General features: G+C 46.5%; 1 long non-coding RNA gene across 1 annotated transcript; it reads right to left on the reverse strand.

Moving 5' to 3' along the window:
* Window positions 1-4,254: 4,254 nt before the first annotated feature.
* LOC130682266 (uncharacterized) lies at window positions 4,255-12,188 on the reverse strand. Its single transcript, XR_008995502.1, has 4 exons — window positions 11,874-12,188; window positions 11,259-11,443; window positions 10,816-10,960; window positions 4,255-7,546 (listed from the first exon to the last, which is right to left on the reverse strand). It is a non-coding gene; the product is annotated as an uncharacterized LOC130682266 (long non-coding RNA).
* Between the last annotated feature and the right edge of the window lie 210 nt (window positions 12,189-12,398).

A 12,398-nucleotide genomic window follows, 5' to 3' on the forward strand; every position in this document is an offset into this window, starting at 1 on the left:
TAATATCAAAACCAGGAATTTGACATTAGTTCAATTCCCAAACCTTTTTCAGACCCACTATTTTACATGTATGTGTGTGTGTGTAGTTCTTTGCATTTTTATCATATGTGCAGATTCATGTAAACACCACCAAAACCAAAATGTAGAGCTTTTTTTGGCAGGAAGTCAAAAGGTTTTATCTAGCTCCCAAACGCAGACAGTACAAGTCAAATTAAGAGGAGAAGGCTCAGGTGGAGGAATGTGTATCTGAAGAAGTGAGAGGTATTAGGGAAATAAACTAATAGTCTTTCGGGGCTAAAATCTTGGTCTTACCATTTGGCATGAGCAACAAAGAATTTATATGTTACCAATAAACATTTTGGTCAGGACCTTATAGTGAACATCCTGAATAGCTGGAGCTGGTAATTTACAGTGCAGGCCAGGAGAACAATTAAGGCTTAGATTTGGAAACAGGGCCAGCTTAATAGATCCACAGGGTGTGTGCAGTGCTGTGGCCAAGGTTCATTCATGATCCCCCTACGAGGCTGCAACGTGGCCAGGAAGTTGTAAGTGAGCCTTGGGGCATATCCAACTGTGTAGAATTTTGCCTGTGAGATGGGAACAAATTATGGTGCCAACTAGCGGTTGGCTATGAAAGTGATGTTTAAGAAGCCATTTAAGTGGGGGTGCCAGTGGGCCAAAATATAGCTAGGTGGCCGTTTCATTGCCAGGTGGGGTCTGTCCAGGGCCTTTGGTGTCCCAGAACCAGGCTGTTAACTATCCTTATAGCCAGGCTATGAAAAGCCAGAAGACCAAGCATCAGCATTTGTTCTGTGTGAGTGTTACGACCTGAGGCACTGAGGACTCACGGACCACCTGGACTTGGCTGGTCACCGCACACTGGTCACATGATGCTCACATTTCAGGTCTCTGTGGTTACTGGGAGGCTGCATTCCTTAGTACAAGATCCTAGAAGATGAGTCCAGTTTTATTTTCTTGGCCTCCCTGCTATTCACACTGTTGTGGGAGTGTATCTGGGATCATGATCTCTACTTCCTGAGTGAGATTACTATGGGCATTAGAAATTAAGTATTCTTTCTTTCTTTATTTTTGTAAAATTTTTTATTAAGGTACGATTGATATACACTCTTATGAAGGTTTCACATGAAAAAACAATGTGGTTACTACATTTACCCATGTTATCAAGTCCCCACCCACACCCCAATGCAGTCACTGTCCATTAGTGCAGCAATAGATTCACTGTGTGCCTTCTGTGTGCTACACTGTTCTCCCTGTGATCCCCCACACCATGTGCACTAAACATAATACCCCTCAGTCCCCTTCTCCCTCCCTCCCCAACCGCCCTCCCACACAAATTAAGTATTCTTTATAGCCAGGAATATTTAGCAAAGCTTGTGGCTTAAGCTAGGCAAGTCAACATTTATTAGGGTGCCAGATACCTCTGGCAGATAGCCAGAGGGGCATCTGCTAGTGAGAGGATCGTCGCTCACAATAGCCCCAGCCTGTACCTGGCTTCCACCTCCACAGGATGTGGACAACGTCAGACAAGAGAGATGAGAGAATGCCTCATCAGTGCGGTCTTCAGACGCTCTGATATGTGAAGTGTCACGGCAGAGGACAAAGAGAAGAAATCATTTTCAATGCATTTAGACACAGCGTAGGGGCCCCAAAGGGCTGGAAATTTGGTATAATGAAGTCTAGTGGTAGGAGGGGGACCCATGTGTAAGATCATTTGTTATATTTGTACTTGACATAAGGTTGGTCTAAGGAAGCCATCGTGGCATTCTAATAAGACCAGCAGTCTGGGACTGACAGGGGAGATGAAACATCTATCAAATGTCAGTGTCATACTGCCAATGTCAGGTGTCCCCACAGAGTACATTGACTTGTCACCGTTAAGGCAGAGGAGTGAAGAAGCCTTGTGTTCAGTCCAAGCTTCAGGGGCAGAGGTTCCTTGATGACTCATGTTCCATGGTCCGTTGGTCTGGAGGTAGAGGAAGGGGACCTGGACGGCTGTCTGCTGAAGTTCCCACGAGATTTTGAAACTTGTTCTAATCTATTGGCTTGGGAACTAAGTTGGTCTTGACAGTCTGAACTTTGGTGTAGGCGAAGACATAGGTGACCTTAATTATTATCTTCGGAGTAGAGTACTTCACCCCAAAGGAAGCAGTGTTGAATGAGAAATTATTGCCACTGACAGCACCAGAAAACTAGAATTGGCCGTGGCACGGGGGGTCTGTGAAGCGCACCTGGGGCTGTTTGCTGACGAGGGCATCTTCCGGTGCTAAGATGGCTGCCTGGGGTTAGGCTAGTTGTGCTGGCCCTTAGGTGCCTTGTCATGGATGCGTGGTTTCGAGCAAGGAAAGCAGGTGCCCTCTGGGAACTCCATCACATGGACGGTGGCACTATTATCAGTAAAGTATGTGATCTCCCTTTGCTGCACACTTAGTTGATCACAAAGGCATTCCAAGGTGGTCCAGGGTCCAGGAGAGGAATGCCCCCCTTCAGCACTGTGGCATTTGGCAAAAGGCTGAGGATAGGGGAGGCCACCTCTTTCTGCAGGTGGACATACCGAAGGTCCAGGCTGGCTCCATCCTGGGCCCTGATGGTTGTGCTGAGCTTGTGGGGTATTGCTGTCCTGACCCAGGAAATAAGAGGTAACTGGGTGTGGGTTGTCACTAATTCAGGTCCTGGGAGAGCCTCCACTTCCAAGAGGGCTCAGTATGCAGCCGCAGTTGTTGCTCTAAGGATATATTGTTTGGAGTCAAAACAGGCAGCTTTTTGCACCAGAATCTGGTGGGCAACTTACTGCCACTATGGGTGGTCCAGAGATTCTAAGAAGCATAGGAGGTGGGCCCTGGACTTCCACACAGGGGACACCAAGTTCCTGTTGTACAGCCACCCAAACTGAACCTAACTGAACCTAAGACCTTTTGTTGTGAAGGGCCCTAAGTGGGCCAGTGTGTGGGTGAGGGCATCAATATGCCTCTGTGTTTGTGGTGAGTATATTGCCTCTCCAAGCCAGAAAGGTTTGGCCTGCTTGAGACTGAATTAAACTAAAATTAGAAATTGCCTTTCAACTACATCAAGAATAGAGCGGCCCTGAGGCACACTGGATGAGCCTAAGATTCTCACCGAGGCGGCGTCACGCCAGACCTTATGTGGGCAACAGTCCGTCTGCTGTCAGTGCAATGATCAGCGTTTGCTTGTCCTGTGTCTAGTGAATCCCTTTGCAGGAGGACGTCATCAATGCAGTACTGTGCTTGGGCACTTGGAAACAGCTGGATGCAAATAAGGTCTTGCCAGCAGAGGTTGTATATGATGGCTGAACTTTTATAAGGTCCCCATGGGCAAATGAGTAAAGGTGTTGTAAGTCCGGGGAAAGGAATTCCTGGGGAAAAATACCTCTAAAATAGAAATCAGTCAAAGGGAGAAATAAAATTTAAAACCCGTCTATTGCTTACAAACTGCAGGCCGGGGCCTCTCTCCTGCTCCAGCAGAAGCAGGCAAGCAAGGACCGCCCCTTAACCTCTCTGGTTCAGATAAACCCTCAGGTTGCCCAGGTAATTACCCACTGATATGGTGATGACTTCTCTCCACCCCTGAGGATATGCAAATATAGGAAAACCATACATCTCTCCACCTCTGAATGCCTATTGATATGCAGATGTACTAAAGCCAGGTGAGATATTATGGAAATGTTACAATTTTGCCCACAGTGTATCGTTCCTTTGAAGATGAATAACTATTAAATTCACCTTTGAGGGTGAATGCGATTCAAAGACTATTGAGACCTGCATTGAACAGAACACAAACGACAGCAAAGCACTTGCCAGGGAGGAGTGAATGGCCTTCATCTTTCAATTACATGAAATATAGGATCCTCCACGGAACCAAAGTAGCTGTGATCCTCATGAGAAGCCAGTCCTCCTAGGACTGTTAAATGTCTACTGTGGTATTTCAGATGTAAATAAAATAGGTTACTTCTCACTTCAAGGCAATGAGCCTACCTGCTTTGTAGGTTAAATGTATGTTGATGTATCTTCAGAAGAACTTCTGGCCCTTGTGTGTTCTATTTTCTGGTTAAATTGCTATTTTGCATATTTGGACTTTTGCCTAATCTCTTTTATTTCATGTTTGAATGTCTTTGGAAATTTTAATTTAAATACACGAGACCAAATTTACACAGATGCTTTTAGCCCCTGCCAGATGCCTGCAGACAGTGTGTGACTGCAGCTAGTGAGACGTGCTTTTTTTTTTTTGAGAGGGCATCTCTCATATTTATTGATCAAATGGTTGTTAACAACAATAAAATTCTGTATAAGGGACTCAATGCACAATCATTAATCAACCCCAAGCCTAATTCTCAACAGTCTCCAATCTTCTGAAGCATAACAAAAAAGTTCTTACATGGTGAACAAATTCTTACATAGTGAATAAGTTCTTACATGGTGGACAGTGCAAGGGCAGTCATCACAGAAACTTTTGGTTTTGATTACGCATTATGAACTATAAACAATCAGGGTGAGACGTGCTTTTTGAGATGCAGCCCTAGATCTGGGCAGGGAGACAACAGGCAGCTATTTTCTTCTCCAAAACATTAGTGCTGATTGTACTTTTTGTTATTACAGACATACCAAATATGCGCAACTGAAATGCGGCAGATTTCAATGAACCCTCACTTGTATGCACTGGAAAACTTTATGTCTAGAACATAACACTATTTAAATATGTTCCCTCTGAATGTTGTCAAGTTTATTGAAATTCCTCAGTCACTTTAGAGATCCTGAAATGGATAATTATGTTGGCTTACATTTTTTCTGTCAAGAACAAAGATAAAAACTTCCAGAGAGTTCATAATAAAAAATGTTTGACTCCAAAACAAGATGTTGGCAAACTACTGTTATTTACATTCTTTCTGATCTCAACTGTTAATTTGCATTCGTTATCATTTGTGACAAAAACATCATCAAAGCTGACTTTTTTAAATTGCCTGTATTTCAAATATCTTGCCTTTTTGTTTTTTGAGCAACTGAAGTGGTTAAATTATTGCGATATTATAATCTTTTATGTTTTCAACGAAACTTTCGGTTCAGGGGTGTTAGGCATGTTTCAAATCTTAAGTATGATAAGTTTTTTGTTAATTATAACTCCATTAAAGAGATATTCAAAACTTCTCACTTCCTAGTCATTTTACCATGTTTTATTATCATCTGTGATCTGAAGGTTATTTGCAGCTACCGAACCAGTGTTGTGAAATGGAATGGTTTGTCTCTGGCAACTCTTCCCAACCCTATGTTCAGTGACATCATATTGACAGTGAAATTGACCACGGGAGGAGTATTTACATGAAGGAAACTGGAAAACACTTGTGAGAACACTGGTCCAAACCCAGTAACTGGACATGGAGACAAAGAGGACAGCGGAGCAAGGCTTCAGTGACAGTCTTGCAAGGTCGGGTGTCTGGTGGGCAGGCACACCTGAGGCCAGTGGTGCCAAGTAATTTATTCCCAGGCATGTGAGTCCCTCCCCCGGCTCCTCATTGGCTGAGTCCTGCAGGGTCCACATTCTTTCCCGGACGTCGCCTAAGCCAATTATATCCACATTGGGCCTTCTCTTGCATTTGTCTTAATTTCATTGGTAGGTTTAAAAAACTCAAAGAGGTACAGCCAGGTCCTTACCAATTCCCTCCCCACCCCCACTCTCAGCATGAGCAGCTTCCTGGCGTATTTTCCACCATGTGGCCGTTAATACCTTACTGTTAAAATGTTTAAACCTGGTGGGATAAATCCCATTTAGGTTTTATGCTTTTTCTAACAGTTCCCCCTCTTCTTATTTAAGAATCTCTGATTTTATTCCCAGTAATGTATTTCAACTCATGCTTGGTACTTTTTCAAATTTCTCTAATAGATTTTTACTCTCTTCTTCATAGTCAGATTTACCTTCTAGTAACAGATTATTTTGGGTGCATGTCATAGGTATTTGTTTATGGCTGCGTCTATAAGCCTCGGGGTCAGGCCTCTCACACAAGAGAATATCCAGCATCTACAGCAGTTACAACTCCTGCAACTATAACAAGGGATGTTGAGACAGTGGCAGCCATGTCTTTCCATTTTCCAAACCATCCTTCCAACCAGTTTGTAAAAGGGTCACTGATGCCAGAGTTTTCAGCTAATTTATTAGCTAAAGTGGTGAGTCCCTGTAGGGCTTTAGTAACAGTACCATCAGGGGCAGTATTATTTGGGATAAAAGTACAACATTTTCCTCTCAACATAACACAGATTCCTCCTTTTTTTCCTGCTAAGAGCACATCTAATGCTATCCTATTTTCCCATCCTGCTGGTAGTGTCTAATTGGCTAGCTACTCCTTGAAGAGCATGCCTGGCATAGTTAATAATAAACCTTTGTTGATAATAGTAAATACAACTGACCCAATTTACATTTATGTTGATGGTGGACCACCAAAATAGTGCTGATTTAAAACCCACAGCTATTTGGTTTCTAGCTTTAAATTCATCAGGGACTCCCCTGGGGACTTCTATTGAGTCAATGTATACATTCAAATCAAAGGATCCTTGTAATGACCTCCAATTTCCATTAAAAATTTCCTTTTCATTGGGTGTGGAGAGAAATGCCAGGGTAAATGGAATGGCCAATTGGACTAAAGCCCAAGTCTCAGTCCAGTTCGATGGCAACGAGTAGCGCAGGTTCCCCTTTCCACAGCACCTCCGAACACCTGCTCGGCGGGGGGCTGTGATTTCGAGAAGTTGCCCTCTTTAGAGACATTTAGGACGTGGGAACAAGTCAGTAAGTTCCCCATAGGAGTTGTGAAACCTTCCCCTTGAGTCTTGAGGATTATGTATAGTTAACAAGAGGGGATTACACTGTCTGTCCTGGCAATTATCAGGAGAAATTCCTTTAGCCAAGGGGAGCTTAGGGGAGCTTTCCTTTTAAAGGTTTTTCCTGCTGCACGAGGGGCCGTCCGTCCTTGAAACTGGGTAGTCCACCAGACACCACTCCACCCTGCACATGGGGGCCCATTTCCCTTTTTTATTCCATTAATATGCATCCATTCAGGACATAGACACTTACTACCTCTGGGAAGCTGTGCTTGGTCACTTAAGTCACCACAGAGAGAACCTGACACCCACCAAACCTGATGGTTTGGGGGCCTGACAGGATAACCCAGAGTTCCTTTCCATTCTAGGGTTCCCTGAGACTTGTCTGTGAAATATAGTTAGAAGGATAACAGTTAACACTTCAGGTTCTTTTTAGTTTCAGCCTTAAGAGTTGGTCACCACCTGGGACACCTGCCAATTCTGTTTTGTCCCCAGACCCCCTCAGTTTCTTTACTCTGATGTAATGAGTCCAGCCCTTTTCGGCCGTCCTCACTGCGTCTCTGTGGTCAGGAGGCACTTGGCAGGGGCCTTCCCAGCTGAGCTGGAGTCGGTCTCCTTTCCAGGACTTTACTAACACCAGGTCCCCAGGCTGGAAGCAGTGAGTGAAGGGCTCAGGCGGGGAAGTCTGGGTGAGGAGTCCTTTCAGCCTGAGAGAAGACAAGGTAGGAGACATGGCCAGCACATATTTCCTTAGAAACCGATAGTTTGTTTCCCTGGTGGGCAAGTCCGTTGCCCTTCCCAGACATGGCAGCCCACCTAATAATTCAGAAGGACAAAGTCCCACATCCTTTCGGGGAGCAGTTCTGATCCTTAGGAGTGCTACAGGGAGACATTTAGTCCAAGGCAACTTGGTTTCTAGTATTAATTTGGTTCAATGCTTCTTAAGAGTCTGATTCATTCTTTCTACCTTTCCAGAGGATGGTGGGTACCAAGGAGTATGGAAATCCCACTGTACCTGGAGTGCCATCATTATTCCCTGTAGTTCTTTTGAAGTAAAATGACTCCCGTTGTCTGAATCAACATTTTCTATTAACCCAAACCTAGGAATTACTCGCTCTAAAAGTACCTTTACTACTGATCCTGCCGTTGCAGTTAGTGGGTGGGCCTCCACCCGTCCAGTGAGAGGGTCAACAATCACTACTAAATATTTAAGCCTTCCCATGTTTGGCATCTCAGTAAAGTCAACTTGTATATTGTGGAATGCTCTTCTTCCTGGGAGCCTCCCTCCAGGTCTGGCTTTTTCATATACTTCTTAATTCTTTGGCACGTTCTGCAACTCCTACAAACCTGTTTAGCAATGGTGTAAATACTTGCACACCCATAACCTTTATCAAAACGTCACACAGCGCCCGGGGACCCCAGTGGCTCTCTCTGTGTACGGTATTCACAGTGCTCTCATAATAGGTCTGCTGATCATTTCTCTCCCATCTGGTAAAGTCCACCACCCTTTCTCATCTCAACATGCCCCCCCCTTCTGTTGCTTCTTAATTTCATTTTTTTTTTTTTTAGAAAACTTTGGGATAAAGGAAATTTTAGGAATATTAGGAGTGAGATTTAAAAATCTAATTTCACCTTCAGATGCAGTCTCTTTAGTGGCTGCATCAGCAATTCTATTACCTGTTGCTTCATAAGAATTTCTGGTGACCATTCACATGCATTATAGATATTTCAGCTGGAAGTAGATTTTCCAGAACCTCCTTGATTGATTCCTTGTGAATTAATTACTTTCCTTACCGTTCGTCAGACCTCTTTCTGTCCAAGTTTTTCTAAAGGGACGACTGCTCTGAAGGCATATTTGGAGCCTGTGTAAATGGTGCCCTCCTTATCTGAAAGTAGTTTTAAGGCCTGATTAAGGGCAAACAACCCACAGGTTTGGGGTGACCAGTTATTGGGTAATCTCCCCTTTTCACAGATGGATAACTGGTCTCCATCAATGGTGGCATCGCCGTTAGGTCGTTTGCCCTCTATCATCCAGAAGGACTCTTCTGTAAACAGTTTCATACCCCCACCTAGAGGTGCTTCCCTTAAATCAGGCCTGACTCTAGTCGGGTCCTCTATGAGGCCTGTGCAACTGTGGCTCAATTCTGATGGGCCTTCAGCCTCCCCTTCACATGGGAAGCTGGCCAGACTGAGCCAGGCGTCTGTGGTTAAGATCATGTCATCTTTTTCAAGTAAAATTGCTTCATATTTAAAAATTTGGGAATCTGTTAGCCTGTGCCCAGCCTGCTGATTAAGTATGGCTGGAACCTGGTGAGGAGTACTGACCAGAGGGTTCCTCCAGAAGTTAATTTCCTGCTCTCTTCCACCAGTAAGGGCGCGGCTGCGACGGCCTGGATGCCCTCAGTCCATCCCCGAGAGACAGGGTCCAACAGTTCAGATATAAAGTCCACCGGTTGTTTCTCTCCACCCCAGGCTTGGCTCAGGACCCCTAGCGGGAACCTTGTTCAATAGAACAAAGTAGTGAAATGACTTCTCTAAAGACGGGAGTGCCAGGACTGCGGCGGTGACTAAGGACTGCTTTCAACTCCTCTAGAATTTGCAGTTCCCCTGGGGTCCATTGGAGAGGGTCTGGCTCTCCCTCTAACAATTTGAAATACAAGCTTCTAGCCTCTCTTCCTCTCTTTTTACAAACTTTATGAGCTTCTCTCAGTAATTCCTCCATAGGTTTCTCATTCCATCCATCTAAATTCTGGAATTTCTTAGCAATATCTGGCCAACTTTTGGTTACAAAATTGACTTTCAAAAGACCTTGTCCTACCTGATCTTCTGGCCCAAGTCCTGAATACTTCCTCATCTGGTCCCTGAGTCTCTGTGAAAATGCAGTTGGGGCCTCTTCCTTCTCCTGTTGGACTTCAAACACCTTAGAAACATTTTGAGATTTTGGGGCCGATTCCCTATATATGTTTATAATTAGTCCTCGAAGAGTCTGCATTTTGGTTCTATCCCCTGGATCATTATTATCCCACCCAGGATCTACATTTGGGAACTTTTGTTCCGCTGACTGGACACCCCGGCCCGGTGGGTGTCTCTGTTCCCAAATGGCCACAGCAGCTCCCCTGATCACCCCCTCTCACCACCAGGGAATAGGATATTCATGATGGACATCAGTTCAACCTAAGTATATATATTAGGTCCTAGGAATTGATCTAGTTGGTCCACTAGGCCAAGGGGATCTTCTAGCAATGGTTTCATTTCCTTCTTAAAATTTCTCACCTCAGTACCCACGAGGGGAGCATGCACACATCCAATTTCCCCTTGTCCTAGCAGGACCTCTCTCACTGGAAACATCTTGGGATTCCTGGTGGACTCCCCCGAAGGAAGGGGAGAACTCTCTTAAGTCCTTCTCACATTGTTCTAATTCCTTTCTAAGGTCAGAATAAGGGGTAGTAGGAGGCCTGGTAGGGCCTGAGGGATCCTGGCTCTCAGGTGAACCTGAGTCTCTTACTTGATCTTCCTTTGAAGGCTTTGCGCCCCTGGAGTCCCAGCCTGAGGATTATGAGGGGGAGGGAGACAAGAAAGCGGGTCCCAATGTTAAATAGATAGGAGCGGGGTGGAAAGAGAAACAGGCCAGGAAAGTCCACTAAAAAGAACCAGAGTTAATTAATTAAAGCTCAAACAGACAGTAGCAACTTGGCCTGGAATGTTTGAATATTCCCCAGATAAAGGAGAGGGTCCCTGAGCATAGCCCATGTCTTTATCATCATACAGGCCCAGCTTATTATTATTATTATTTTTTTTAACTTTACCTATATGCTGTTTTTTTTCCCTCCGACCCCAATCAAGTAGTCTGCAGCCCAGGCGATCAATTCAGCATGCAGGCGCAGCCGTAAACGACATAGCAAAAGGCAGGAAGGGTTCCATCCCAAAGATTGCATGTTAATACCCAGGAGGTCAAGAAGCAAGACCCTCAACTTACTCATTAGCAAACAGACCACTCCGCCCTTCTTGGAGGAGGGCAGACAGTCCTGATAAGCTCCCAAACCAGGAAGCTGCCATCCCGGGAGGGGACTAAAGCCGTAGATTTCTGGTGTTAAGCTGATTTTGCAGAATTACCTAGAGGACTGGTAAGAAATATAATGTCTCATCAAAGATACTTGAGACCACCAGACAAGTCTACACCTCCAGGTCCCGGCCACACTCTTAAAGAATCCTTGAAAAGGGGACCCCCATCCCCTGGGGCGCTCCTCTCTCCGAGGCCGCCGGCACCCTCAAAGTGCGCAACCTTTTAACTTAGACTCTCTCTCTCCCCCTCCCTGCCGAGGCGGCCCGCACTCTCTCCCGGAGTGACTCCAAACAAAGCTCACCCCGCCCCACCACCGTGTCCCCGCCCCTCAACTCTCCGCTGCGGTGGACACGTACCGAGGAAAGCACACAACGCTCCCCAACACCCCGACTTGTCCTGGGGGGTCTCCTGCGCCTCCTCCTCGGCTTTCCCGTCTCTGGCGTTGAGGGGAAAGAGGGAAGCGCCCTGGGTGACCGGCAGAGGGCGCAGTGTCCGCCCTCCGGGGAGCGGGAGGCTTCGTCGCTCGCAAAGCACTGGAGCCCTGCAAAGCCAGTTTTCATCTGATCCAACTTTAATCCAGACAAAACAGCAAAATTTGATTATCTTCTGTTTGTCCTCGACCTGGTACCGGAGGCGTCCCCCCAGTACTTAACCGTCACCCCAGCAGGCTCTCTGGGGGGATTCCAGGGGAGCTCAGCCGGTTCCCTTTCCCTGCTTCCCTGGGCCTAGAACCTGTATTTCCCACCTCAGGAGGTCCCTGCGTCCGAGTCCCCTGTGTACCCAGTCCCCCGTGACGGAGGCTCCTTGCACACACCCCGGGATCCCCTCCGGCCGTTGCCCCCGCGGGAGAACGGAACCGCGGGTCAGGACTCCACACTTGCTTCGCATCTAGGACGCGTCTCAGCCGCACACACCCGACGTCCGCGAGGCGCCCGACCACCGAGGCAGGACTAACGGCCCAATTTTCCTACCTTGGCTCAGGCACGAGGTCGCCTGGTTGCCGCGGTGCCTGCGTTTTCTCCCCTGCTTCGGTCACGCTGTCTCCACACAACAGTCTCGGGTCTCCCCTTGGCTTCCGGGCGAAGGTGAGATGCCCCGGCAGATGGGCCGCCCAAAGCTGGGGGACGCGTCTTCCCACTCCGCTTGGGCCCCCAACTTGCACAGGCAAGAGGATCCTAGACGAGCCCCCAAAATGTGAGAAACTCACTGGTCTGAACCCAGTAAGTGGACACGGAGACAAAGAGGACAGCGGAGCGAGGCTTTAACGACGGTCTTGCACAGTTGGGTGTCTGGTGGGCAGGCACACCTGAGGCTGCTGGCGCCAAGTAATTTATTCCCAGGAACGTGAGTCCCTCCCCTGGGTCCACATTGGCTGAGTCCCGCAGGGTTGACATTCTTTCCCGGACGTCACCTAAACCAATGATATCCACATTGGGCCTTCTCTTGCATTTGTCTTAATTTCATTGGTACGTTTAAAAAACTTAAAACAGGTATAG

The sequence above is a fragment of the Manis pentadactyla genome (genome assembly GCF_030020395.1).
Source record: "Manis pentadactyla isolate mManPen7 chromosome 15 unlocalized genomic scaffold, mManPen7.hap1 SUPER_15_unloc_1, whole genome shotgun sequence".
In the NCBI taxonomy this organism is placed as follows: Eukaryota; Metazoa; Chordata; class Mammalia; order Pholidota; family Manidae; genus Manis; species Manis pentadactyla.